Source organism: Triticum aestivum, chromosome 5A (assembly GCF_018294505.1).
Source record: "Triticum aestivum cultivar Chinese Spring chromosome 5A, IWGSC CS RefSeq v2.1, whole genome shotgun sequence".
Lineage (NCBI taxonomy): Eukaryota > Viridiplantae > Streptophyta > Magnoliopsida > Poales > Poaceae > Triticum > Triticum aestivum.
The window spans coordinates 598898804-598926441 of NC_057806.1; positions in this window are offsets into that span (position 1 = coordinate 598898804).

Genomic DNA, 27638 nt, shown 5'->3' on the forward strand with positions numbered 1-27638 from the left:
TAACAAATAGTGGTACGAAGCATATATATAGTGTTTACGTAAAATCTATTTGAAGTACACAACTCAAACATTAGCTCCTGGTTGTCATTGTGGGTTCATATGTGCTCCACAAGATCATTAAGTAGCTGCGTGTGCATCTGATGATCTGAAGATTCTGATGCATCTACAGAAAATTTATAAGCTGAGCCGCATCTTGATCTTCCGAAATTTCAACTTTTTCTCCATGTTAGCATAATCTTGAGTTTGTTAGCTTACGAGTTTGTCTACATGAGGCTGAAGTGGGTGGTGTAGTCCATAGGATGGTGTGATCCACAAAGAGTCGGCATGTATCTTGTTAGGGTGGATGATGAAGTCCACTGGATGGTCTATTTCACAAGTTACTAGCGAGGCTGGGTAGTCCAAAGCATAATTGAAGTGGTCTGTAAATTCGCCAAGTCGAAATTAGAGGGGAGAATGTTGGCAACAATCTAGCCGGCAATTTCACTTGTCGTGGTGCGAGTGGATGAGTCGACAAGGGGTCAATCATCAACGAGCCTAGATCGGAGAAGCATCGAAGACAAGAGTCAAGATTAGGAAGAGATTGTTAGCATATTCTTGAGTTTGTTAGCTTACGAGTCAGAGTCTTGTATATAATAGTTGTCTATGTGCTAGAGTTAATCTGAGTTCGGCTAGGAGGTGTATGCTGGGAGGTAGAGTCTAGATTAGGAGTCCAAGCATAGTTAGAGATGTCGAGGTCGGTAGCACCTGTCCGGTTGCTGCATATATATATATGTAGATAGTATACGTGAGATTTGTAACACCGCGAGAAAAAGAAGAAAATAAAAGGAAGAAGGGGCACGACATGTGCCCTTGGCCAAAGTTTCCTTGCACGTGTTCTTCGTCTACTTTGATGTGATCGATTCTAAGGGTCGAGTTCCAACACTCCAGGTGCTTCAAAATCTTGGGTTTGGGCTACACCATCACCCTCATCCTCGACAATCATATTGTACAGAGTAACACAACAAGTCATCGGCTGCCACAAAGTTTCTGACTCCCACGTCATTGCAGCGCTCTGAACAATTCCCCAACGAGCTTGAAGCACACCAAATGCCCTCCCCACATCCTTCCTAGCCTCTTCCTGCATTGTTGCAAAGTGGTTCTGTTTATTGCCACGCGGTTCGGACATGGTCTTCACAAATGCCACCCACTGAGGATCGATACCATCGGCAAGATAATATCCCATGTTGTACTCTCGGTTGTTGACGGTGTAGTTACACGGTGGTGATTCCCCATTGCAAAGCGTCATGAACACCGGAGATTGTTGAAACACATTGATGTCATTGTGAGAACCCATAGTTAAGACACAAGGTTTAGGGTTTTGCGTGGGTGGTTGGCATCCAGCCTCACGTCTCAATATATAGATGATCACAATTACAATTATATACGTATATAAATACGTGTACAAGGACAATATACTAGACCCTATTTTACATGTCCCCTCAATCTGAACTACATACAAGATTCAAATTGGTTCTAAAACGGTCTAGCATATGTCTAGTAGCGGGTTTAGTAAATACATCCGCTAACTGATCATCTGTAGAAATAAACTTGACTTCCAGTTCACAAGCAGCTACACGTTCTCTCACAAAGTGGAAATCAGTCTCAATGTGTTTAGTCCGAGCATGAAACACTGGATTCGCCGCTAGGTAACTTGCCGCTAAGTTATCACACCACAATATAGGAGTGCGCTGTCGTGGGACTCCAAGTTCTGTGAGAACTGAGTCTATCCAAATGGCTTCATCCGCGCCATTGGCCAATGCCTTATACTCTGCCTCGGTGCTTGATCTCGAGACTGTGGGTTGCTTCTTCGAGCTCCAAGATACAAGGTTAGGTCCAACAAATATAGCAAAACCACCAGTGGAGCGCTTATCATCAACACAATATGCCCAGTCTGCATCGGTGAATATACTCACTCCAGTAAATCTGGACTTACGAATCCGTTGTCCCATGTCTAGCGTACCTTTGACATATCTTAGAATACGCTTGACTGCTCTCCAATGATCCTCCGTTGGCTGAGACAGGAACTGACACAGTTTGTTCACTGCGATACCGAAAGGAGTCATCTCTACCCAGTAGTGGACCACTATGACGTGAGAGACTCTCGGATGTAGCAAGCGGAGTGGAAGTGGCCTTGCAGTTCTCCATATTGACGCGATGAAGAAGATCCAAAGCATACTTTTTCTGCGTCAAGGTCATGCCCCTGAATGAAAGGACGCTTCCAAACCAAGAAAGTACTCGAGGCGACCCAAATCTTTGATGGGAAAGCTAGCAGACAACGACTGCACAAGACGATCCACCACGACGGGGGTAGAGCCAGCAATCACAATATCGTCAACGTACACCAGCATGTATATCTGTATAGTACCCTGGGAGAAGAAGAACAGAGATGCATATGATCTGGAGGCAACAAAACCAAGCTGCGAAAGGCGCTGACTCAAACGAGCATACCAGGCACGGGGCGACTGCTTGAGACCATAAATAGACTACTGAAGTTTGCAGACATGAGAGGGGTAAGTGGCATCCTCAAACCCAGGTGGCTGCTGCATGTACACATCTTCGGCCAAGAACCCATGTAAAAAGGCATTGCTCACATCAATCTCTCGGAGGCTCCAACCACGAGACACAGCAAGAGACAGAACCAAGCGAACCATGGCAGGCTTCACCACCGGGCTAAAAGTATCTCCATAGTCAATCCCATGCTGTTGAGTGAAACCGCGAGCAACAAGACGAGCTTTGTGCTTATCAACAGACCCATCTAGATGATGCTTGGTTTTGAAAATCCACTTGCAGCTCACAATATTAACACCAGGTGGCCGAGGCACCAACACCCAGGTGCTAGTGTGACGGAGAGCAGCAAACTCCTCGGACATGGCAGCACGCTAGGCAAGTTCACCCAGAGCATCACGGTGGGAAACCAGCGCGGCGAAGAAGGCATGGCGGCGAGAGTCATACCAAACCGTGCCATCAGTGTAAGACTTCTCCTTGCGCATATGATCATGATGACGTGTAGCCATAGCATGCGCCGGAGCTGCATCACCGGTAGGAGAAGACGATGGCGACGAGGGGTCGGCCGAGGGTGTCGCGGCTGAGGGGACCTCAGCAAGTGGCGACACGGGCAGAGAGACGATGGTGTCCTGGACCGACCCAAGCCAGGGTGGCGGCCCGGGCGACGGACCGGGCGAGGGTGGCGACCCAGCCGCATCCGCGGTCGCGCCATCGGGCGAGGCAGCCGTGCCTGCCTCGGGCGGCGGGACATGCACATCGGGCGCATCAGGAGGCGTCGGAGCAGCAACATGTACCTGGGGGGAACTCAAAGCAATATCACCTGCAAAAGACAAGTTAGGTGACAAATAGGACAAGTCATATTTACGCACATGAACATCCGGAACCGGTTCATCGGAGGGAAAAGTGAGTGCATGTTCAAGAGAAGCAGGATCAACCGAAACGCCGGGTTGAGAGTAAGGGAACACAGTCTCGTCGAAAACAACATCACGAGAGATGTATATCTGACCGAAGGTACGGTCAAGACACTTATAGCCCTTATGAAAAGGACTATAGCCAAGGAAAACACACATCTTGGACCGAAACTCAAGCTTGTGAGCATTGTACTTGCGGAGACTAGGCCAGCAAGCACACCCAAAAATCCAAAGGGACGAGTAGTTAGGCTGAACACGAAACAGACGGAACAGAGGTGTGTCATTGTTGAGAACCAGAGTGGGCATACGGTTGATGAGGTAACATGCCGTGAGAAAAGCCTCATCCCAAAACCGAAGTGGAAGAGAGGAGTGCGCAAGCAAGGAAAGACCGGTCTCGACCAAATGTCGGTGTTTGCGCTCAGCAATACCGTTCTGCTGAGAGGTATGTGGACATGACACTCGGTGAGAGATGCCCGTGCGTTGAAAGTAGCGATGCAGTTTGTGGTATTCACCACCCCAGTCGGACTAAACAACCTTGATTTTATAATCCAGAAGGCGTTCAACATGAGCCTGAAAGTTGTAGAAAACTTGCTCAACATTAGACTTGTGTTTAAGCAAATAAATCCAGGTGAAGCACGTGTAGTCATCAATAAAACTAACATAATACTTGTACCCTCCCGACGAAGCAAGAGCGGGACCCCAAACATCTAAATGTATTAATTCAAGAGGTACAATAGTGATATGAAATGAAGTAGAATAAGGTAGTTGATGACTCTTAGCACGCTGACAGGCATCACAAACTAACGATGAATTATTTGAACTAGAACACGGAAGTTCATGACTCCAAACAATGGAAGTGACCACATTATTTGTAGGATGACCAAGACGTTGATGCCATTGCAACGATGAAACTCGAACACCGGAGGAGGCATGGCAAGACGATGAAGATGACGCACGAGCGAAGGGGACCGGATAGACCCCCCCCCCCATAACTTCTACCGTGAAGGATGACGTGCCTGGTTGCTTTGTCCTTAACAAGGAAAAAAACGATGATGAAATTCAACAAACACATCATTATCACAAAGAAGACGATAAACAGAGAGAAGATGCTGGCTGATGTGTGGAACATGAAGGATGTTACGCAGTTTAAGAGATGAACCGGGTAAACGCGAATGACCAATGTGTAAAATAGACAAACCTGCACCATTGGCCACCTGAACCCGATCCTTGCTGTCATAGCGCTCGTGAACCTGGAGGCGTTCAAAATCATTAGTCAAGTGGTCCGTTGCCCCGGTATCCAGCACCCAAGGAAAGTCAACGGTGTTGGTGGAGGCCGAGTTGGCGGAGCGGGAGTTGTGATCGTGATCATAGCGCTTGCGACAGTCGTCGGCTTCATGGCCCTAGTTCTTACAAATTTGGCACCGGGGACGCCAGCGGTTGCGACCCCACCTCCTTCGCCGTTGTTGCCGGCGTTGCTCCCTCCACCTTGCCGGCCATTGCCGGCATAACCAGCGTTGCGGTCACGGCCTCCGGTGTTGCCGCCATTACCGCCCTGGCGGCTCTGCCCTGGCTGGCCATGTCCATCAGCCAGGCGCCCCCCACCGTGGGAGGGATAGGGATCGGAGGAGGGCACGCGTCCGCCCATGCCGTATGAACCCGAACGGGTCACAACATTCGCGGAGGGAGACCACCCCTCCACCGCACTCTGCTGTGCCTGCAGCGCCTCGAAGGACAGAACCAATGAGTAAAACTGGAGTAGGGCATGGGTGCGTTGCTCACGCCCAAGGAGGCATCGATGGAGTCGTAGGCGGAGCCGAGGCCAGTGAGGATGTGATCGATAAGTTCATCATCGCGGATCGGAGAGCCGGCGGCGGCCATAGTGTCGGCCAGGCCTTTCATCTTGTGCACGTATTCCGCGGCAGACAGATCGTCCTACCTCAGCGACTGAAGTTGCCGCCGGATGTGGAGGACATTGGCGCGGCTCTGGGTGCCGAACATGACGGCGACGTCTGTCCACGCCGCATGCGCCGACTCACAGCCAATGAGCTGGCATGCAATATCCTCATCCATGGAGGTGAGACACAAGGTTAAGGGTTTTGCGTGGGTGGTTGACATCCAACCTCACGTCTCAATATATAGATGATCACGATTACAATTATATACATATATAAATACGTGTACAAGGACAATATACTAGACCCTATTTTACACCCATCATTCCAAAGAAAGCATGCCAAATCCATAAGTCATGTGATGCCACCGCTTCTATTATGATGGTGACCTGTCTAGTGTGTCCTTGATGCATTCCCACAAACTTTTGAGGCAGTTCTTCCATTGCCAATCCATGCAATCAATTGGTACGAGCATTTTTGGAAACCCCCTTGCCTCTCCAATAGCCAACAACTTCTCCGTGTCCTGCGCATTTGGTTCTCTGAGATACTCAAATCCAAACACCTCCACCATGGCGCGGGCAAACTTGACAGTAGTCTTCAAGCACGTGCTCTCCCCCATCCCAACAATCTCACCAATGGCATCTGCATCAGTACCAAGTGCAAGCATCCTCAGAGTAGCCGTGCACTTCTGCTTGGCAGAGAAAGAGAGTTGTCTGTGGCAATCCCTTGTGAGCTTGAAGTAGTCGTCGTGTTCCTCCACTCCCTCCACAATGCGCAAAAAATGGTTTCCACATGCGAAAATGGCGACGAAACCATGGATCATCCGGAAAAGTAGGGTTGGGAGTAAAGTAGTCCCTGTGCAGTAGCTTTGCTCCAGACACCCTGTCCCGGTTGATCACTCTTCTCCCTTTGATTAAGCCCCTGAAGTTGAGAATATGCTCCACTTGCTGGTCCATTTCCTCTTGCATGCTCATGAGCATAATCCTCTCCACTTCTTCATCTGAATCTGAGGAATCGAAGAACTCATCTCGAATCATTTTCTCAAGCTCCGTCGGTCCATATTCCTCATCCGACGAAGCATCGTAATCCATCGTTTTCCCTAAAAAAATCACAAAAAATACGGTCGGACAATGTGTCGAACTCATCAAGCTCAAGGCAGATCTAGAGAGTTGCCGGACATACCGTGGTGGCGTCCGGGCCGGCGACGACGTCTCCCGCGACGAGGACGGGAGAGAGAACTGCTCTGCCAGAGCTAGCGGTGCAGAGGCTAGGAACAACTATGGAGCGCGCGCCGCGACGGAGCTATGAGACGGACGGCGCCGAGGAGGAAGAAAAAAAGAGGAGGTAGCAAATGGATCCGGCCGGTCTTGAGATAAATTTGATGCAATTTGCGGTGGGGTCGGGATGTCGGGTCAGACGTGACGGGCGTGCCCGGTCGCCCCTATATCCGCCCTATATTTAGACTGGATATGAGGGGTGTCGATCAGCCCGAGCGTTTGAGGCTCGTTTGAGGCGCCCGTCTGGCTTAAAATTTTACGACCGGACAGTGACCGGGCGGCCCGCTCGTGTTTACGAGGGAGGTATGAGGCGCCCGGCTGTAGATACTCTTAGCCTTTTGACGATTGGAATTTTTAGGCTCCTTTTCTGGGATACATATATGCTATATTCGGCATAGATTATAGGTTTTTTAGGGCACAGATTATAGTTTCTATTGTGTAAACCATAACGGCAATATTGTTCCATATCATAAGATCATCGTTAGATGCACAAAACCTTAGCGCAATTAGAGTCAATGATGCACGTCGGCGCAATAGTAGATCGCCAACCTTCTCCTCGCGGAGAGCACGGGCAAGCCGCCCATGTGTAGAAGGTGCAACGCCTCAAAGATATTCACATGTACAACATGACAGGTCCGGCGGCAATCTGCTAGATCTGCCCACAAGACTTGGATGTGGAGGTGATGTCGGCTGGGGTTGCTAAAACCCATGAAAAAAAAGCTTTTGCTAGTGACAAAAAATGCACGCAACGACAATTTAGTCACATTACCAGCAGCGCAAGCATAAATTACTGAAACTAGCAGCGTGCGAGCTGTGCGAACACATACGATGCACCATGGATGCATACCAGCCAGGAACTTCTAGCAGCGTGCAAAGGAATGAAACATCACTAGTAATACGAAATCTGACAACGTGTGGCCGAAATCTAGATGTTGCTTCTTTTATTATATGTATATATATAAATATATGTCGTTTAGTTAAATTTAAAGGACCTTTTACAGTGAGTTGCTTTGTTTGAATTTTGCAATTACTTTAATGAAAAACAGATGTACACTAAATAATCAGAAAAAGAAAATCCCATAACACTTTAATTCAAATCCTAAAATCTTTAAAACTAACTAGCGGTGTTTAGTAAAGAGTTGAGCACTACTAGTGACGGAGGTAAATCCAACATATCTCGCGTACAGGGTAGTGATAGTAACAAGGACACGGGTTTTTAGCCCGGGATCAGACTCTCCGAGGAGATAATATCCTATGTCCCGCTTGTATTTATTGCTTTAGATGGAATAAAAAGTACAGATGATCTACCACGAGATTAGTGTTTGTCCTACGAGCCATACCCCTTGGTTTATATAGATAACGGGGGTCTCTGGTTACAACAACCTAGTAGGCTACATATGCGGAGAAATGAGCCCCCGACGAATTCTATATCTTCGAGTACATGAGAAGCCATCACGAGTCTTCTGTTTTATGCACCATGGGTCGTTCAATGTGGATGTTGGAGTGCGTTCTCCAGACATCAGGGATCAAGGATACCCTGTATTTGTGAGCACGGTCAGGGGCTAAAACGCCTAGTCAATCAACTCTCAAAGGCACGCGAAAAGACAAGGACACAAAGGGATTTTATACAAGTTCATGTTGCCATCTTGGTGTAAAACCCTACGTCCTGTTGGTATTTGATATAATCGGAAGAGTACAAGTGCTCAAGTGTTACAAAATAGGTGGTCGGGGGGAGACCAGTGATGGTCAGGGTACTACCTAGAGTGCCCGATCACTCCTAGTTCTCTTCTCTCTCTCCTCCTTTCTTCTAGTCCTGCTTAAGGATCGGTGTGATGTTGTGTTGTCTGCCTATTCTCGCTTGTCCCTCCTTTGACGACGGTCCTCCCCTTATATAGGCACGGGGGTACCACACTTGGTCTGTGAAATAACTACAAGGTAATATACAAAAATGATAGTTGGTCCGATTAGTCCACTTGCTCCTGACGCACGACAGTAGATGAGCTGACACTGCTCAGTGCCAGGTGCTCGAGTGCATTCCCCTACGTGACGTGACGCGCCGCACCGCCCCCCTCTTGCTTTACGCCGCACCAGTGTTTCGTCTTGTCACACGCCCCTCGGGTCGTCGTGATGATGACCCTATACGCACCCATGCATCGGGCTACACTGGGTAGACTGGCAAGGGATTTAATGTCTGGTCGGTGGTGTGCGCTGCAAGGCCAACTTCTCTGGCCAGCGCGTGTCCTGTTTGTATAGGGAATCAGAGCCCCATCGCGTCACTGCTGATGTCAAGGTCCTTCTCGGGGATCTTCTGCGGCTATTTTCCTCTAGGTTTGCATTTTGTACATCCCAAACTAACCTTTTTTCACTGTGTTGTATTTATGAACTTGGTTAGCACATCATAATGTTGCATTCCCTCTGAGTGGGTGCGTATTCACAACATATTAAGCATATCATATGTTTTAATGTTCCGCCAGTAACCCCCGGGCCCACCTACAATGTTCTTTGAATGTGGTCAAAGGAGAGGGCGTGTGCCCGAATCACAATGTGGGTGGGCCTACTAAAAATAAGTAACTGCGTCCACCTCAGAAATTACTTCTACCGTGACTGGTGGTGGGAAAAGAAGTAGCTTTTGTGCGATAGTAATGCCGACGACTTGGCGCTCGGTAAGGTAAAAAAGATATGACATGGCTGCTCGATAGGAGATAATGACCACAGTCTCGGTCCTTGTCTTGAAGCTGACTACCCCGATACCCGAGAAGACTTTATTAAATGCTCATCTTGGGGCTCGCCCTGTCCACGGCCACTATTCTGCTTGTGACTATAAAAGAGAGGGAGGTTCCCCCCGGGCTCCACCATCCCAATCGCTATTGCCCCATCCATTGCCTCAGTTGCCACCATGTCTATAAACCGTGCTTCTCCTCAGGGTTCCTCTTCTCGATATCCCCCCTTCCTTAGTTCTGTTCACCGCTCAAGGCTGGAAGTGAGTGCTCTTAGCCTGGTTCCATCAAGCATGGTTAGGGCTCCTCCGCCTCTGCCCTGCCCCATCCTCGGGGTGCGCCGCCCGCTTCTTCTTCAAGGGGTGCGAGCAGTGTTTCCGCCTCCTGTCCCAGTGCTGATCCAGGCTCCGCCTAGGGTGAGCACGGAGGCGCTTGCACCGATGCAGGTAGTCCACATCGTCCACGAGTTCTTCTCCAAGCACTCGGGCGGATGGTGGCGGTTTATTTCGCCCAGGTGCATGCTTGCCGTTCTAGGATGATCCACCTTCGAGATGCTATGGCCTCCTGGATTAAAGCTTCTCGTGCCGCTCAGGGGGTGTGGGAGCGCATCCAGTCAAACCCTCTACTAGAGCCGCTGGTGGGCCCGCAGATCGACATCGTGCTCTCTCAGGTGAACCGGGGGATCAACTTCCTTGTCATCCATATCGTACCGGAGGCGTACACTAAAGAATGCACGAAGATAGGAGCCCCGGAGCCTCCTCTTCTGGCGTGACAGATCCTTGGTTGGGCTATGGAGCAAACGGGATCTGAGGATCCTTCGTGGGCCGCCCAATGGGTTTGCCTTCAGGGGCTTCTCCCCGAGAACGCGCTCGGGGCTCCATTGTTAGCACCGGCGGGGGACCCCTCGACTGATCTTAGCCTCTAGGGCGGTTTTATCTTTTTCTTATGTAATGGGCTCCATGAGAGCCTCATCCGCAACTAGCTTTCGGGTGTCCCCGTCCAAGGGACCAATTTTGTAAAGAGTTGAAGCATACTTATTCTATGTACTTTTGTTGGTCCATGAAGGGGATATCATTTTTTTTGTTTTTGGAAGTTTTCGTTTATCGGAATGTATCATAGTGCCTGGCCGCGACTCCAGGTCTTTACCGTTGCATCCGTCCGATTTCCATGTGGCATGTCTGGCTGTGACCCTAGGGCTTGGTAGGTTATGTTAGTTCATGAGAACGTATCATGGTGCTTGGTCATGACTCCAGGGCTTCCCTTCGCGTCGTGGTGTGTCTAGCTACGACCCTGGGGCTTGGAAAATTGGCATCAATGGTCGTTGTGTGCCTGGGCGCAACAACATGGCTTCGTGCTTAAAAAACCCGAGCTAGGTTGTGCCTGAGCTCGGTGCGTGGGCACGAATCCAGGGCTTCAGGTGCGGCCAGTTCGCGCTCTTCAGCATGCGGTGGGCCGCTTCTAGTTAAGAGACGTATGGCCCCTCCCTCATAGCCTCCTTCTAAGAGAGGGAGGTCAGAAGGGAGCCCCCCGTCAACATGTGGCAGACCACTTCTATTTGGAGGATTTGATTGTTTCCCGTAGCCTTTTTCGGAAAAGGCTATAGGAGAACCCTCGTCGGCATGTGGTGGACCACTTCCGGTTGAGGGTTGGGTCGGCCTGATAAATCACCCCTAGAGGGACTGTGGGGAAGGCGTCCCCATCAGTTTGCAACAGACTGCTCATGGTTGGCATTTACTCGCTTCCCCTAGGCCTCTCGGGGCATGGCTTATCAGTCTGATGGCATGAGGGGACGTCCTCGTCCTTTTGTGTGTTCGCGGCCTTCGTTTTGTTTTTATAAGGATGAGAACGGCCCAAGGGGAAATGGTAGGTGTAGCGACCCCCTACCTCCCCTCCTCATGCCTCTCCCGTTCGTAATTCCTTTTTGGAACTGATTAGACAAGCATATTAGATACAACTTTTCTGAAAACAACGGGTAGAATGTTACCCCAACTAGCTTGCATTACGGAAAATGTGGTCACGCTCAATGCCGTGGAGCGTTTGATGTGGATCTGTCACTATGTGCTTCTCGTCCACCCCTTGACGTACCCTTTATTGTGCCCCGGAGGTCGCCCGCCTCATTCCCGACCTCTCCATCTTGTCCTCCCAGCTCCGGACTTGCTCCCGTCTCGATTGCACCTATCATAGGCCAAGATGCTCCAAGCGTCATAATGTGTTTTCTCGGGAGGATGGTCCCAATGACGGGGCCCGACCCTCCTTCCTTTTCTCCCATGCCCCGACATGTTCACCCTTATCACAGTGCCCGGTGGAACCCAGGGGGACAAACAAGGTAGGTTCGGCTATCCCACCATGCCACTTATTGTGCCAATGCCTGATCGACCCATGCAACTCTCGGACATGCATGTGCTCCAGGCGTTGTCTTGCAATCCCGACCATCTCCATGATTTTTCGCAGCCACGGGCTCAGTGAAGATTGGTCGTTGATGGATACTGGCGGATGTAGGAGGAAAGGTTGTGTGTGTACCAAGGCCGAGGCTGGGGTCATTCAATTGGCATATGGGTGATCAGTCGGATGCATAGCAACCCTGAAATCGGCGGGCCTTTGGCAGCATGATTCTCAGCATGGTTATTCCCCTCTGGTGGGAATAGCCCAAACTCTCCCAAAGGCGGGTATCACCCTGCCATACCTTGGCGTATCAGTCGCCCGTGCAAGCTGATTCTTAAGATTTAGCCCACTACGTGGCACACTAGATGTCGAAGTGCATTCTCCAGACACCAGGGATCAATGGTACCCTATATTTGCGAGTTAGGCCAGGGGCTAAAATGCCTAGTCAATCAGCTCTCAAAGGCACACAGAAAGACAAGGACACAAGGGATTTTATACAGGTTCAGGCTTCCATCTTGGCGTAGAACACTACGTGCTGTTGGTATTTAATATAATCAGAAGAGTACAAGTGATCAAGTGTTACAAAAGAGGTGGTCAGGGGAGACCAGTGATGGTCGGGGTACTACCTAGAGTGGTGGATTGCTCCTAATTCACCCCTCTCTCCTCTTTTCTTCTAGTCCTGCTTGAAGATGGGTGCGATGTTGTGTGTTTGCCTATTCTTGCTTGTCCCTCTTTAGACCACGGTCCCCCCCTATACATGCCTCTAGGTAGCACAATAGTATGGTGGTTTGATAGTAGAAGTAACAGTGATGGTAGCGATTTTGTAGTGATTGTAACAACAACAACAACAACAACAACAACAACATTAGTAACTCAGCAAAGACAATATGAGCAAAGCGTAGGCATTGGATCAATGATGGATATCTGTATGGATGACATTCCATCATGTAACAGTCACAAGCTAGAGCGATACACAAGAACTCTAATCCATCAATTCAATGTAGGCATGTATTCCGTATATAGTCATACATGCTTATAATAAGAACTTGAATCACATCTTTTGTCCTACCCTCCCATGGCAGCGGGGTCCATAAGGAAATCTAAGGGATATTAAGGCCTCCTTTTAATAGAGAACCGGAGCAAAGCATTAACACATGGTGAATACATGAACTCCTCGAATTACAGTCATCCCTAGAGAGTATCCCAATTATTGTCACCTTGGGGTCTACGGTTCAGAACAATAACAAGTGCCTACAACTAGCAGATAGAATCAAGAACTCAAATATATTGATGAAAACATAAAGCGTTTAGACCTGAAATCATGGCACTCAGGCCCTAGTGACAAGCATTAAGCATAGTAAAGTCATAGCAGCATCAATCTCAGAACATAGTGGATACTAGGGATCAAACCCTAACAAATTGACTCGATTACATGAAAAATCTCATCCATCCCCATCACCGTCCAGCAAGACTACGAAGCAACTACTCACTCCCGGTGATGAGTATCATGGAATTGTTGATGAAGAAGGGCTGATGATGAGGATGGCGACGAATCCCCCCTCTCCGGAGCCCCGAACTGACTCCAGAACAACCCTCCCGATGAAGAACATGAGGTGGTGGCAGCTCTGTTTTGTAAAACGTGATGAAAATTTTCTACCTATATTTTCTTGGGAAGACATAATTTATAGGCTTGGAATTAGGTCAAAGGAGTCTCATGGGCCCCACAAGACATCAGGGCACGCCCTTGGGCTTAGGCGCACCCTGTTGCCTTGTGTGCAGTAGGTGGACCCCGTCAAGTAGATATCCGTTCCAGTATTTTTTGTTTATTCAATAAAAAATCTCCTCAAAGTTTCGTCCGATTCTGAGAACTTCTATTTCTGCACGAAAACAACACCATGGTAGTTATGGTGAAAAGAGCACCAATATGTTTTTTTCATGCAAACTAGAGTCCAAAACAAGAGCAAAAGTGTTTGGAAATGTAGATACGACGGAGACGTATCAACTCCCCCAAGCTTAACTCATTGCTTGTCCTCAAGCAATTTAGTTGATAAATTGAAAGTGATAAAGAAATTTTTTTACAAACTCTTTTGTTTTTGTTGCCCTATATAAGCTTAACTAGTAACCAAGTTTTTAGCAAAAATCATGAACTAACCATGTGAATGATAACACTTAGAACTCACATTTACTTATATCAATGGCATAATCAATTAGCGAGCGATAATAACATATCCCAAATGCCAAAAATTTGTCAAAATAATCATGATATAATATGATAACATGGTATCTCGCTAGCCCTTTCCGAGACCTCAAAACATAAATGCAGAGCACCTCTAAACTTCAAGCAGCGATAAACATTGTAATTTAGAGTAGAGGAGATCCAGTCATGCTCACATCCTACATTAACTAGACTCAATGCATGTTAAACTAAGAATGACAATAGCTCTCTCTATGTTGGTGCATGAATGAGAAGATGATGACTCAACAATGGAAGTAAGTAATGCGAAATTAAATATAAGGCCCCTTCGCAGAGGGAAGCAGAGATTTGTAAAGGTGACAGAGCTCGAAGCTTAAGATAGAGATGAATACATTTTTTAGTGGTGTGCCTTTCCTGTCAACATCACGACAAAGGATTTCAACATCGTCCAAGCTAAACACATCATTGGTAGTTCCCATGCAGAAATGAAAAGTTTAACTCAACCATACAAACACACACAATGGCTAGCCAAATCCATGGGTGCCCTCCAAACAATCAAGTTTCCAGGGGGAGTCTTGTTTTGTTATATATTTTTTCTTTTTATTTAACGGGACCGGGCATCCTAATTACCAGCCTCTCTCATGCAAAACGAGTGAATAAACTCTCTTCATGAGAATAACCCACTTAGCATGGAAGATATTGACCGCCCCGTCCCTCCATAAGCGCCACGAGCACACAAAACAAATGTTTATTTGAATGATTAGAGGTGGCACATGCAAATTACCTGTAACTGAAGGGTAATGCCGTATATAGATAGATATGGTCAAATTTTTTGGGACAACTTTGGGTTTAGAATTTTGGATGCACAAGAAGTATTCCCGCTTAGTACAGGTGAAGACAAGCAAATAGATTGAGAAGCGACCAACTAGAGAGTGATAATGGTCATAATCATGCATTGCGAACATTTAACAAACATGAGCATGAGTAGGATATAAACACTCTCAACATAAATATCATAAAGGATGCATTGGTTTTGAATCAACTACATGTTTAAACATGTGCTAAGTCAAGCTACTTGAATTCTTCAGAGGAGGATACCGTCCTAACATACTAATTCACAACTATTTTAATGCATGTTCATGATACGTCTCCAACGTATCTATAATTTTTGATTGCTCCATGCTATATTATCTACTGTTTTAGACAATATTGGGCTTTATTATCCACTTTTATATTATTTTTGGGACTAACCTATTAAACAGAGGCCCAGCCCAGAATTGCTGCTTTTTTGCCTATTTCAGTGTTTCGAAGAAAAGGAATATCAAACGGAGTCGAAACGGATCGAAATCAACTAGAGAAGTTATTTTTGGAAGGAAAGCTATCGGAAAAGCTTGGAGTGCATGTCAGGAAAGAAGGGAGGTGCCCACGAGGGTGGGGGCACGCCCACCCCCCAAGGGCGCGCCCCCCTGCCTCGTGGCCCCCTGTGACGCCCCCGATTCAATCGTACATTAATCATACACGCAAATGTGTACGATCAAGATCAGGGACTCACGGGAAGATATCACAACACAACTCTACAAATAAAATAAGTCATACAAGCATCATATTACAAGCCAGGGGCCTCGAGGGCTCGAATACAAGAGCTCGATCATAGACGAGTCAGCGGAAGCAACAATATCTGAGTACAGACATAAGTTAAACAAGTTTGCCTTAACAAGGCTAGCACAAACTGGGATACAGATCGAAAGAGGTGCAGGCCTCCTGCCTGGGATCCACCTAAACTACTACTAGTCGTCGTCAGCGGGCTGCACATAGTAGTAGGCACCTCCCGAGTAGTAGTAGTCGTCGTCGACGGTGGCTCCTGGACTCCAATGTCTGGTCGCAGCAATCGGGTATAGGAAAGGGGAAAAGGGGGAGAAAAGCAACCGTGAGTACTCATCCAAAGTACTCGCAAGCAAGGAGCTACACTACATATGTATGCACTGGTATCAAATGGAATAAGGGTATCATATGTGGACTGAACTGCAGAATGCTAGAATAAGAGGGGGATGACTAATCCTGTCGAAGACTACGCTTCTGGCAGCCTCCGTCTTGCAGCATGTAGAAGAGAGTAGAATGAAGTCCTCCAAGTAGCATCACATAGCATAAACCTACCCGGCAATCCTCTCCTCGTCGCCCTGTGAGAGAGCGATCACCGGTTGTATCTGGCACTTGGAAGGGTGTGTTTTATTAAGTATCCGGTTCTAGTTGTCATAAGGTCAAGGTACAACTCCAAGTCATCCTGTTACCGAAGATCACGGCTATTCGAATAGATTAACTTCCCTGCAGGGGTGCACCACATAACCCAACACGCTTGATCCCATTTGGCCGGACACACTTTTCTGGGTCATGCCCGGCCTCGGAAGATCAACACGTCGCAGCCCTACCTAGGCACAACAGAGAGGTCAGCACGCCGGTCTAAATCCTATGGCGCAGGGGTCTGGGCCCATCGCCCATTACACACCTGCACGTTGCGAGGGCGGCCAGAAGCAGAACTAGCCCCATTAATACAAGAGCAGGCTTACGTTCCAATCCGGCGCACGCCGCTCAGTAGCTGACGTCACGAAGGCTTCGGCTGATACCACGACGTCGAGTGCCCATAACTGTCCCCGTGTAGATGGTTAGTGCGTATAGGCCAGTAGCCAGACTCAGATCAAATACCAAGATCTCATTAAACGTGTTATTTTGAAATAACCGCGAACGCCGACCAGGGCCAGGCCCACCTCTCTCCTAGGTGGTCTCAACCTGCCCCGTCGCTTCGCCACAAAGATCCACTCAGAGGGCCATCGGGACAAACGTCCTTTCGGACCCAATCCGTGGATCACTCGCGGGTACTCCTACGAGCCGACCCGTCTTTAGTCACCTCAAGTATCATATATAAAGTATATAGTATATACCCGTGATCACCTCCCGAGTGATCACGGCCCGATAGTATAGCATGGCAGACGGACAAGAATGAAGGGCCACTGATGATAAACTAGCATCCTATACTAAGAATTAGGATTGCAGGTAAATGTAACGACGGTTGTAGCAACAATGACAGGTTATGCATCAGGATAGGATTAACGGAAAGCAGTAACATGCTACACTACTCTAATGCAAGCAGTATAGAGGAGAGTAGGCGATATCTGGTGATCAAGGGGGGGGCTTGCCTGGTTGCTCTGGCAAAAGAGAGGGGTCGTCAACACCGTAGTCGTACTGGGTAGCAGCGGCGTCGGTCTCGGTGTCTAGCGAGAGAAGAGGAATAAATATATTGCAAACAAATGCATGACGATGAATGACATGACAAAGCGTGATGCTAGGTGTGCCCTAACGCGGTACGAGGTGGTACCGGTGAAGGGGGGAACATCCGGGAAATTATCCCCGGTGTTTCGCGTTTTCGGACAAATGAACCGGAGGGGGAAAGTTGCGAGTTTGATATGTTAGGGGTGTGTGGCGGACGAACGGGCTGCATATCCGGATTCGTCTCGTCGTTCTGAGCAACCTTCATGTACAAAGTTTTTTCATCCGAAGTATGGTTTATTTTATATTAATTTTCAAAGTTTTAACTCATTTTTCTATAATATTATTATTAAATTAATTTGAAAAGGAATTATTGCATCATTGTGACATCAGCGGTCAAAGTTGATCGTTGACCAGTCAACTGACGGGTGGGTCCCATTTGCCGTTGACTAGGATTAACTAAACAGGTTAATTAGTTTAATTACTTGATTAGGTTAACTAATTCTAATTAGTTTAGTTAAACAAAATTAATTAACTTAATTATTTCACTAATTAATTATTACTTTTACTAATTTTATTTCCATTATTATTATTATTATTTTTAACAATCTGGGCAGTGGGCCCTGTTTGGAAGTGGCTAGCGAGCGAGCAACGGGCGCTGGGCGCCAGCCCGATAAGGCGCTCGCCCAGCCAGCCGTGGGGCGCCGGCGGCAAAGTGCCCGGCCGGAGGCGGCGACCGGACCGGTGAGCGGGAGGTGCGGTGGCCATGGGGGGAGGGGGCGCTGCGGCGGCTGCCGCACAAGAGCAGCAGCAGCGACGAGCGCGGCGAGGCCCCGCGCGCGGGCGTGCAGCAAGGGCGCGAGGCGTGATGGTGACGCGGGGCTTGCAGCAGGCCAGGGGCGAGGCGCAACGGCGCGAGGCGAGGGTGCGTGTGCGGTTAGCGGGGCACGGGCGCGTACGACGAAGGCCGAGCGCGGGCGGGAGGAGGGGCCGCAGGACGCGCGGGCGGCGGCTGCGGGGCGTGGGGTGCCGTTGCGAGCAGGGGAGGAGGCGCGCGCGGGCGCGCGTCAGGGATGAGCGAGGCGCGGGACGCACGCGGTGCGAGTACGGCCCAGAGCGTGGGTAGCGCGCGACTGCGGAAGGGGCAGGCGGCGGCCTCTGAGCGGCAGCAGGCGCGGGAAGGGGAAGAGGAGGAGATGTCGAGGCCTCACCACGGGGTCATGGGGTCTAGGCAGTGGCGGGCGAGGAGGAGGACGGGGACGTCATTCCAGCGGGGAGGTAGGCCATTGTGGTGGCTTCGGGCGGTGGCGGGGTCCGTTGACGACGTCGGGAGAGGACGGCGAGGCGACGGCGAAGACGGGGCGCAGGGATGAGGCGGCGGTTTGGGCGGCGGCGGCGATTGGCGGGGCCGGCAACGACAGGCGTCGGGGCGGCCGTCTCCTCCCGATCCAATCGGGAGAGATGGGGGGAGGGAGATATTTCTGCGGGGGGGGGGAGTGGGGGTGTGTCGGTGTGTACTGGGGGAGTGGGGGGAGGTTATGGGGTGAGAGTGGGCTGGCCTGGCGGCCTGGTGGGTTGAGGCCCAAGGGGGTGGGGTTTGCTTTTCACTTTTTTTGTTAGTTTTGTTTCCTGTTTTTGTTCTTTTCCTTTTTCTTTATTTTCTTTTCTGTTTTAATTTAAGTTCCTCTTTTATTTTAGTTTTATAAATTATAAAAGTAGACCCTACTTTAGTGTATTTAACTATGGCACCCAAATAAAATATTTTAGTATTTTACTAAATATAAAAGGCATTTATTTAATTGTTTAAGATGTTGTTCTATCTATTTTAGTGTATTTAAACAATTTATAAAAATGTGGTTTCACCATCATAATCATCTAGAATTTATTTGCTACATTTCGAACACTTTAGATTTAACATTTGAAAACTTTTATTGTCTGACTTGATTTTGAATTTGAATTCGGACGGGATTTGAATCTTTGCGAGATTAGCAACAGTAATCGTGGGGACGTGGCATCATTAGTAGAAGTTTACTGTAGCTTAAATATCCGGGCGTCACACCCCCCCTTGGTCCACCGACGTGCTTCTTTCACCCATATATACATACGTATCCTAAAACTTCCAAAACGGAGATAAGATCGGGAGTTCCGCCGCTAGAAGCCTCCGTAGCCACCAAAAACCAATCAAGACCCGTTCCGGCACCCTGCCGGAGGGGGCAATCCCTCTCCGGTGGCCATTTTCATCATCCCGGTGCTCTCCATGACGAGGAGGGAGTAGTCCTCCCTCGGGGCTGAGGGTATGTACCAGTAGATATGTGTTTGATCTCTCTCTCTCTCGCGCGTTCTTGAGATGATACGATCTTGATGTATCACGAGCTTTGCTATTATATTTGGATCCTATGATGTTTCTTCCCCCCTCTACTCTCTTGTAATGAATTGAGTTTCCTCTTTGAAGTAATCTTATCGGATTGAGTCTTTAAAGATTTGAGAACACTTGATGTATGTCTTGCCGTGCATATCTGTGGTGACAATGGGATACCACATGATTCACTTGATGTATGTTTTGGTGATCAACTTGCGGGTTCCACCCATGAACCTATGCATAGGGGTAGGCACATGTTTTCGTCGTGATTCTCCGATAGAACTTTGGGGCACTCTTTGAGGTCCTATGTGTTGGTTGAATAGATGAATCTGAGATTGTGTGATGCATATCGTATAATTATACCCACGGATACTTGAGGTGACATTGGAGTATCTAGGTGACATTAGTGTTTTGGTTGATTTGTGTCTTAAGGACTTATTCTAGTAGGAACTCTAGGGCTGTTTGTGACACTTATAGAAATAGCCCAACAGATTGATTGGAAAGAATAACTTTGAGGTGGTTTCGTACCCTACCATAATCTCTTCGTTTGTTCTCCGCTATTAGTGACTTTGGAGTGACTCTTTGTTGCATGTCGAGGCATAGTTATGTTATCCAATTATGTTATTATTGTTGAGAGGACTTGCACTAGTGAAAGTATGAACCCTAGGCCTTGTTTCCTAGCATTGCAATATCGTTTGTGCTCACTTTTATCATTAGTTACCTTGCTGTTTTTATTTTTTCAGATTATAAAAACCATTATCTACTATCCATATACCACTTGTATCACCATCTCTTCGCTGAACTAGTGCACCTATACAAATTACCATTGTATTGGGTGTGTTGGGGACACAAGAGACTCTTTGTTATTTGGTTGCAGGGTTGCTTGAGAGAGACCATCTTCATCCTACGCCTCCTACGGATTGATAAACCTTAGGTCATCCACTTGAGGGAAATTTGCTACTGTCCTACAAACCTCTGCACTTGGAGGCCCAACAACATCTATAAGAAGAAGGTTGTGTAGTAGACATCAAGCTCTTTTCTGGCGCCGTTGCCAGGGAGGTTAGCGCTTGAAGGTATATCTTTAGATATTGCAATCGAGTCTTTTAGTTTCTTGTTTTATCACTAGTTTAGTTTATAAAATAAACTATAGAAAAATGGAATTGAGTTTGTCTCATACGCTTCACCTTTTTAATATCTTTCGTGAGTATGATGAAAAGGATAATTTTGCTCAAGTGCTAGAAGAAGAAATCTATAAAATGTTTGGCACTAAATATTTGAATGATGAGCATGATTGCAATGTTGTTAGTATGAATTCCTTGAATATCCATGATGCTAATGATATTCAAAGCCACAAGCTTGGGGAAGCTATGTTTGATGAAGATGATATTTTTTGTCCCCCAAGTTCTGATGAGCAAATTTATTATGATGAAAGCATGCCTCCTATATATGATGATTATTGTGATGACATGCATGCTTTAAAGAATAATGATAACCATGAAACTTGTCATCTTGATCTTAATTTTCAATCACATGATAGTTATTTTGTTGAGTTTGCTCCCACTATTATTCATGAGAAGAATTTTGCTTGTGTGGAGAGTAGTAAATTTTCTATGCTTGTAGATCATGAAAAGAATGCTTTAGGTGCTGGTTATATTGTTGAATTTATTCATGATGCTACTGAAAATTATTATGAGGGGGGAATATATGCTTGTAGGAATTGCAATAATATCAAGTGTCCTCTCTATGTGCTTAAAGTTTTGAAGTTATGCTTGTTTTGTCCTCCTATGCTAGTTGATTATTGTTCCCATAAGTTGTTTGCTCACAAAATCCCTATGCATAGGAAGTATGTTAGACTTAAATGTCCTAGTCATATTCTTCACGATGCTCTCTTTATGTTTCAATTCTTATCTTTTATGTGAGCATCATTGAAATCATCATGCCTAGCTAGGGGCGTTAAACGATAGCGCTTGTTGGGAGGCAACCCAACTTTATTTTAGTTCCGTGCTTTTTGTTCATGTTTAGTAATAAATAATTCATCTAGCCTCTGTTTATACGTGGTTTTATGCTTTTAATTAGTGTTTGTGCCAAGTAGAACCTTTGGGAAGACTTGGGAGAAGTCTTGTTGATCATGCTGTAAAAAACAGAAACTTTAGCACTCACGAGAATTGCTGCCATTTTTATTTGGGGAGTGATATTTAGTTAATTATTTTTGCAGATAATTAATAGATCAATTCCTCACGTCCAGCAGTTTATTTGAGAATTTTATGAGTTCCATAAGTATACATTTGATTCAGATTACTACAGACTGTTCTGTTTTTGACAGATTCTGTTTTCATGTGTTGTTTACTTATTTTGATGAATCTATGGCTAGTAAAATAGTTTATAAACCATAGAGAAGTTGTAATACAGTAGGTTTAACACCAATATAAATAAATAATGAGTTCATTACAGTACCTTGAAGTGGTGATTTATTTTCTTATACTAACGGAGCTTACGAGTTTTCTGTTAAGTTTTGTGTTGTGAAGTTTTCAAGTTTTGGGTAAGGATTCGGTGGACTATGGAATAAGGAGTGGAAAGAGAGTAAGCTTGGGGATTCCCAAGTCACCCCAAGGTAATATTCAAGTATATCCAAGAATCTAAGCTTGGGGATGCCCCGGAAGGCATCCCCTCTTTCGTCTTCGTTCATCGGTAACTTTACTTGGAGCTATATTTTTATTCACCACATGATATGTGTTTTACTTGGAGCGTCAATTTATTTTGTTAGGATTTACTTTCTGTTATTGAAAACAATGTTTTGCATCTTTTATTTCAATAAAAATGGCATTGATAGCCTTTACTATGCCTATGTTAGAAGTCCACATGTTGCTGTTTGAAAACAGAAAGTTTACCGCTGTTGCAATAATTCCCTAGAAAAGTCAGAATGTGATAAAATGTTGAAACCTTTTGCATATTAAGCTCTGATAAATTTAATACAGTGTGAATTTTCTTTCATGATTTTTGGAGCTAGGGAAGTATGGATGTTGCTGCATTCTTTACAGACTGTCCTGTTTAGGCAGATTGCTGTTATGTCTGCATTGTTTGCATATGTTTGCTTCTTTAATGATTCTATTTGAGGATAGGACTATTAAATATGCAGAGGAATTTAGTATGCAATGTTGAATACTAATTTTAGTGATTTGCTACAGTAGAGTATGATAAGGTTTTGGCAATGGTTCATACTAACTTATCTCACGAGTCCTTGTTGAGTTTTGTGTGGATGAAGCTTTTGAGATTTAGGGAGACCGTGATATGAGAGGAATTAAGGAGACACAAAAGATCAAGCTTGGGGATTCCCAAGGCATCCCAAGATAATATTTCAAGAAGTCTCAAGCATCTAAGCTTGGGGATTCCCCGGGTGGCATCCCACCTTTCTTCTTCAACAACTATCGGTTAGTTTCGGTTGATCCTAAGTTTTTGCTTCTTCACATGATGTTTGCCATTCTTAGAATGTCATTTTCTTTTGGTTTGCTTGATGTTTGAATAAAGTACCAAGATCTGAAATTATTAAATGTTAGAGAGTCTTCACATAGTTGCATAATTATTCGACTACTCATTAATCTTCACTTATATCTTTCGGAGTAGTTTGTCATCTGCTCTAGTGCTTCACTTATATCTTTTAGAGCATGGTGGTAGTTTTATTTTGAAGAAATAGATGAACTCTCATGCTTCACTTAGATTATTTTGAGAGCCTTAAATAGCATGGTAATTTGCTTAAAATCCTAATATGCTAGGTATACAAGATTAGTAAAAACTTTCTTATGAGTGTGTTGAATACTAAGAGAAGTTTGATGCTTGATGATTGTTTTGAGATATGGAGGTAATAATATCAAAGTCATGCTAGTTGAGTAGTTGTGAAATTGAGAAATACTTGTGTTGAAGTTTGCAAGTCCCGTAGCATGCACGTATGGTAAACGTTATGTAACAAAATTGAAACATGAGGTGTTATTTGATTGTCTTCCTTATGAGTGGCGGTTGGGGACGAGCGATGGTCTTTTCCTACCAATATATCCCCTAGGAGCATGCGCGTAGTACCGAGGTTTTTGATGACTTGTAGAATTTTGCAATAAGTATGTGAGTTCTTTATGACTAATGTTGAGTCCATGGATTATACGCACTCTCACCCTTCCATCCTTGCTAGCCTCTTCGGTACCGTGCATTGCCCTTTCTCACATTGAGAGTTGGTGCAAACTTCGCCGGTGCATCCAAAACCCCGTGATATGATACGCTCTTTCACACATAAACCTCCTTATATCTTCCTCAAAACAGCCACCATACCTACCTATTATGGCATTTCCATAGCCATTCCGAGATATATTGCCATGCAACTTTCCATCATTCCATTCGTCATGACACATTCATCATTGTCATATTGCTTAGCATGATCATGTAGTTGACATAGTATTTGTGGCAAAGCCACCGTTCATAATTCTTTCATACATGTCACTCTTGGTTCATTGCATATCCCGGTACACCGCCGGAGGCATTCATATAGAGTCATCTTTGTTCTAGTATCGAGTTGTAATCATTGAGTTGTAAATAAATAGAAGTGTGATGATCATAATTATTAGAGCATTGTCCCAAGTGAGGAATAAATAAAAAAAGAGAGAAAGGCCATAAAAAAGAAGGCCCAAAAAAGAAAGGCCGTAAAAAAAGAAAAGGCCCAAAAAATGAGAGAAAAAGAGAGAAGGGACAATGTTACTATCCTTTTACCACACTTGTGCTTCAAAGTAGCACCATGATCTTCATAGTAGAGAGTCTCTCATGTTATCACTTTCATATACTAGTGGGAATTTTTCATTATAGAACTTGGCTTGTATATTCCAACAATGAGCCTCCTCAAGTGCCCTAGGTCTTCGTGAGCAAGCAAGTTGGATGCACACCCACTAGTTTCTTTTGTTGAGCTTTCATACATTTATAGCTCTACTGCATCCGTTGCATGGCAATCCCTACTCCTTGCATTAGCATCAATCGGTGGGCATCTCCATAGCCCATTGATTAGCCTCGTTGATGTGAGACTTTCTCCTTTTTGTCTTCTCCACATAACCCCCCTCATTATATTCTATTCCACCCATAGTGCTATATCCATGGCTCGCGCTCATGTATTGCGTGAAAGTTTATAGGTTTGAGATTACTAAAGTATGAAACAATTGCTTGGCTTGTCATCGGGGTTGTGCATGATGAGAGCATTCTTGTGTGACGAAAATGAAACATGACTAAACTATATGATTTTGTAGGGATGAACTTTCTTTGGCCATGTTATTTTGAGAAGACATAATTGCTTAGTTAGTATACTTGAAGTATTATCATTTTTATGTCAATATGAACTTTTGTCTTGAATCTTTCGGATCTGAATATTCATGCCACAATTAAGAGGAATTACATTGAAATTATGCCAAGTAGCACTCCGCATCAAAAATTCTGTTTTTATCATTTACCTACTCGAGAACGAGCAGGAATTAAGCTTGGGGATGCTTGATACGTCTCCAACGTATCTATAATTTTTGATTGCTCCATGCTATATTATCTACTGTTGTAGACAATATTGGGCTTTATTATCCACTTTTATATTATTTTTGGGACTAAACTATTAACCGGAGGCCTAGCCCAGAATTGCTGTTCTTTTTGCCTATTTCAGTGTTTCGAAGAAAAGGAATATCAAATGGAGTTGAAACGGAACGAAATCAACTAGAGAAGTTATTTTTGGAAGGAAAGCTACCGGAAAAGCTTGGAGTGCACGTCAGGAAAGAAGGGAGGTGCCCACGAGGGTGGGGGGCGCGCCCGCCCCTCTAGGGCGCACCCCCTGCCTCGTGCCCCCCCCCCCCTCGGTCCACCGACGTGCTTCTTTCACCCATATATACCTACGTATCCTAAAACTTCCAAAACAGAGATTAGATCGGGAGTTCCGCCGCCAGAAGCCTCCGTAGCCACCAAAAACCAATCTAGACCCGTTCCGGCACCCTGCCGGAGGGGGCAATCCCTCTTCGGTGGCCATCTTCATCTTCTCGGTGCTCTCCATGACGAGGAGGGAGTAGTTCTCCCTCGGGCTGAGGGTATGTACCAGTAGCTATGTGTTTGATCTCTCTCTCTCGTGCGTTCTTGAGATGATACGATCTTCATGTATCACGAGCTTCGCTATTATATTTGGATCCTATGATGTTTCTTCCCCCCTCTACTCTCTTGTAATGAATTGAGTTTCCCCTTTGAAGTAATCTTATCAGATTGAGTCTTTAAAGATTTGAGAACACTTGATGTATGTCTTGCCGTGTGTATCTGTGGTGACAATGGGATACCACGTGATTCACTTGATGTATGTTTTGGTGATCAACTTGCGGGTTCCGCCCATGAACCTATGCATAGGGGTTGGCACATGTTTTCGTCGTGATTCTCCAGTATAACTTTGGGGCACTCTTTGAGGTCCTATGTGTTGGTTGAATAGATGAATCTGAGATTGTGTGATGCATATCGTATAATCATACCCACGGCTACTTGAGGTGACATTGGACTATCTAGGTGACATTAGGGTTTTGGTTGATTTGTCTCTTAAGGTGTTATTCTAGTACGGACTCTAGGGCTGTTTGTGACACTTATAGGAATAGCCCAACGGATTGATTGGAAAGAATAACTTTGAGGTGGTTTCATACCCTACCATAATCTCTTCGTTTGTTCTCTGCTATTAGTGACTTTGGAGTGACTCTTTGTTGCATGTTGAGGGATAGTTATGTGATCCAATTATGTTATTATTGTTGAGAGGACTTGCACTAGTGAAAGTATGAACCCTAGGCCTTATTTCCTAGCATTGCAATACCGTTTGTTCTCACTTTATCATTAGTTACCTTGCTGTTTTTATATTTTTAGATTACAAAAACCATTATCTACTATCAATATACCACTTGTATCACCATCTCTTCGCCGAACTAGTGCACCCATACAATTTACCATTGTATTGGGTGTGTTGGGGACACAAGAAACTCTTTGTTATTTGGTTGCAGGGTTGCTTGAGAGAGACCATCTTCATCCTACGCCTCCTACGGATTGATAAACCTTAGGTCATCCACTTGAGGGAAATTTGCTACTGTCCTACAAACCTCTGCACTTGGAGGCCCACCAACGTCTACAAGAAGAAGGTTGTGTAGTAGACATCAGTTCACACTCAAGACAAATCATTATCCACTCCTGGCTACTTAAGCATGACATGAGCAACTATAATTTCTAATTGTCATCAACGGCATGTTTACTCATAATATCCTGAATCATGGCTAGTGAGTTAAACCTATTTACAAAAACAAAAACAAAAACAAGAAGAGTTCATATCGCCCTTTCTTTACCACGGTCACTTCATCAAATTGATCTATCCTTCCTGGTGCTGATCATCTCCCATTGCTCATCTCAGCGCCCACAAATCTGGTAGATAGTGTCTTTAAGCTCCTTTTGATAAACTTCTCCAATGCGTCCCATGGTGATGTGAGCTGTCATACTCTTTCCTAGACTCCAGGTTGGTGCATCGAAGGAAAACTCTATGGGTTTAGTGACTGGCATGTAGGTCCTTCCTGGAACTTGAACTTGAATCATCCATCGCTCCTCTTCTCGTAAAGTGGCATTGTACGTCCCAGTGAAGCTTGGTATTCCTATGTTCAAGTACCTAGTGACTTCCTTCAGGTGTCGTCCAAAAGGTGATTCTTCCTCCGGTTGTGCGAAATTGTTCCTTGCATCCGCCATCCTAAAGAGTAGAAAATGGAGAGGAGTCAGAAATGAGAAGAGAATAGTGATCTATGGCTTTTAGCTTAGTGGTCGTGTCCTACACTCAGCGTCTTCTCTGATACCATCTTGTAGCGACCCGACCTCAAACAATCAAGTCTCTGTGCTTCAGTGTCATCCCTGGATCGGTAATGCTGACACACACATTACTCGAGGATTTATAACAGAGTAGCAATCACACACTTATACATCGAATGTCTCAAAAGAGAACTTATTACAATAAATATGGCTTAAGGCCATCCAATACGATAGCAGCAGAAGGCTTGGAAGATAAAGTGAGTCCATCAACTCCAACGACATAGCTGAG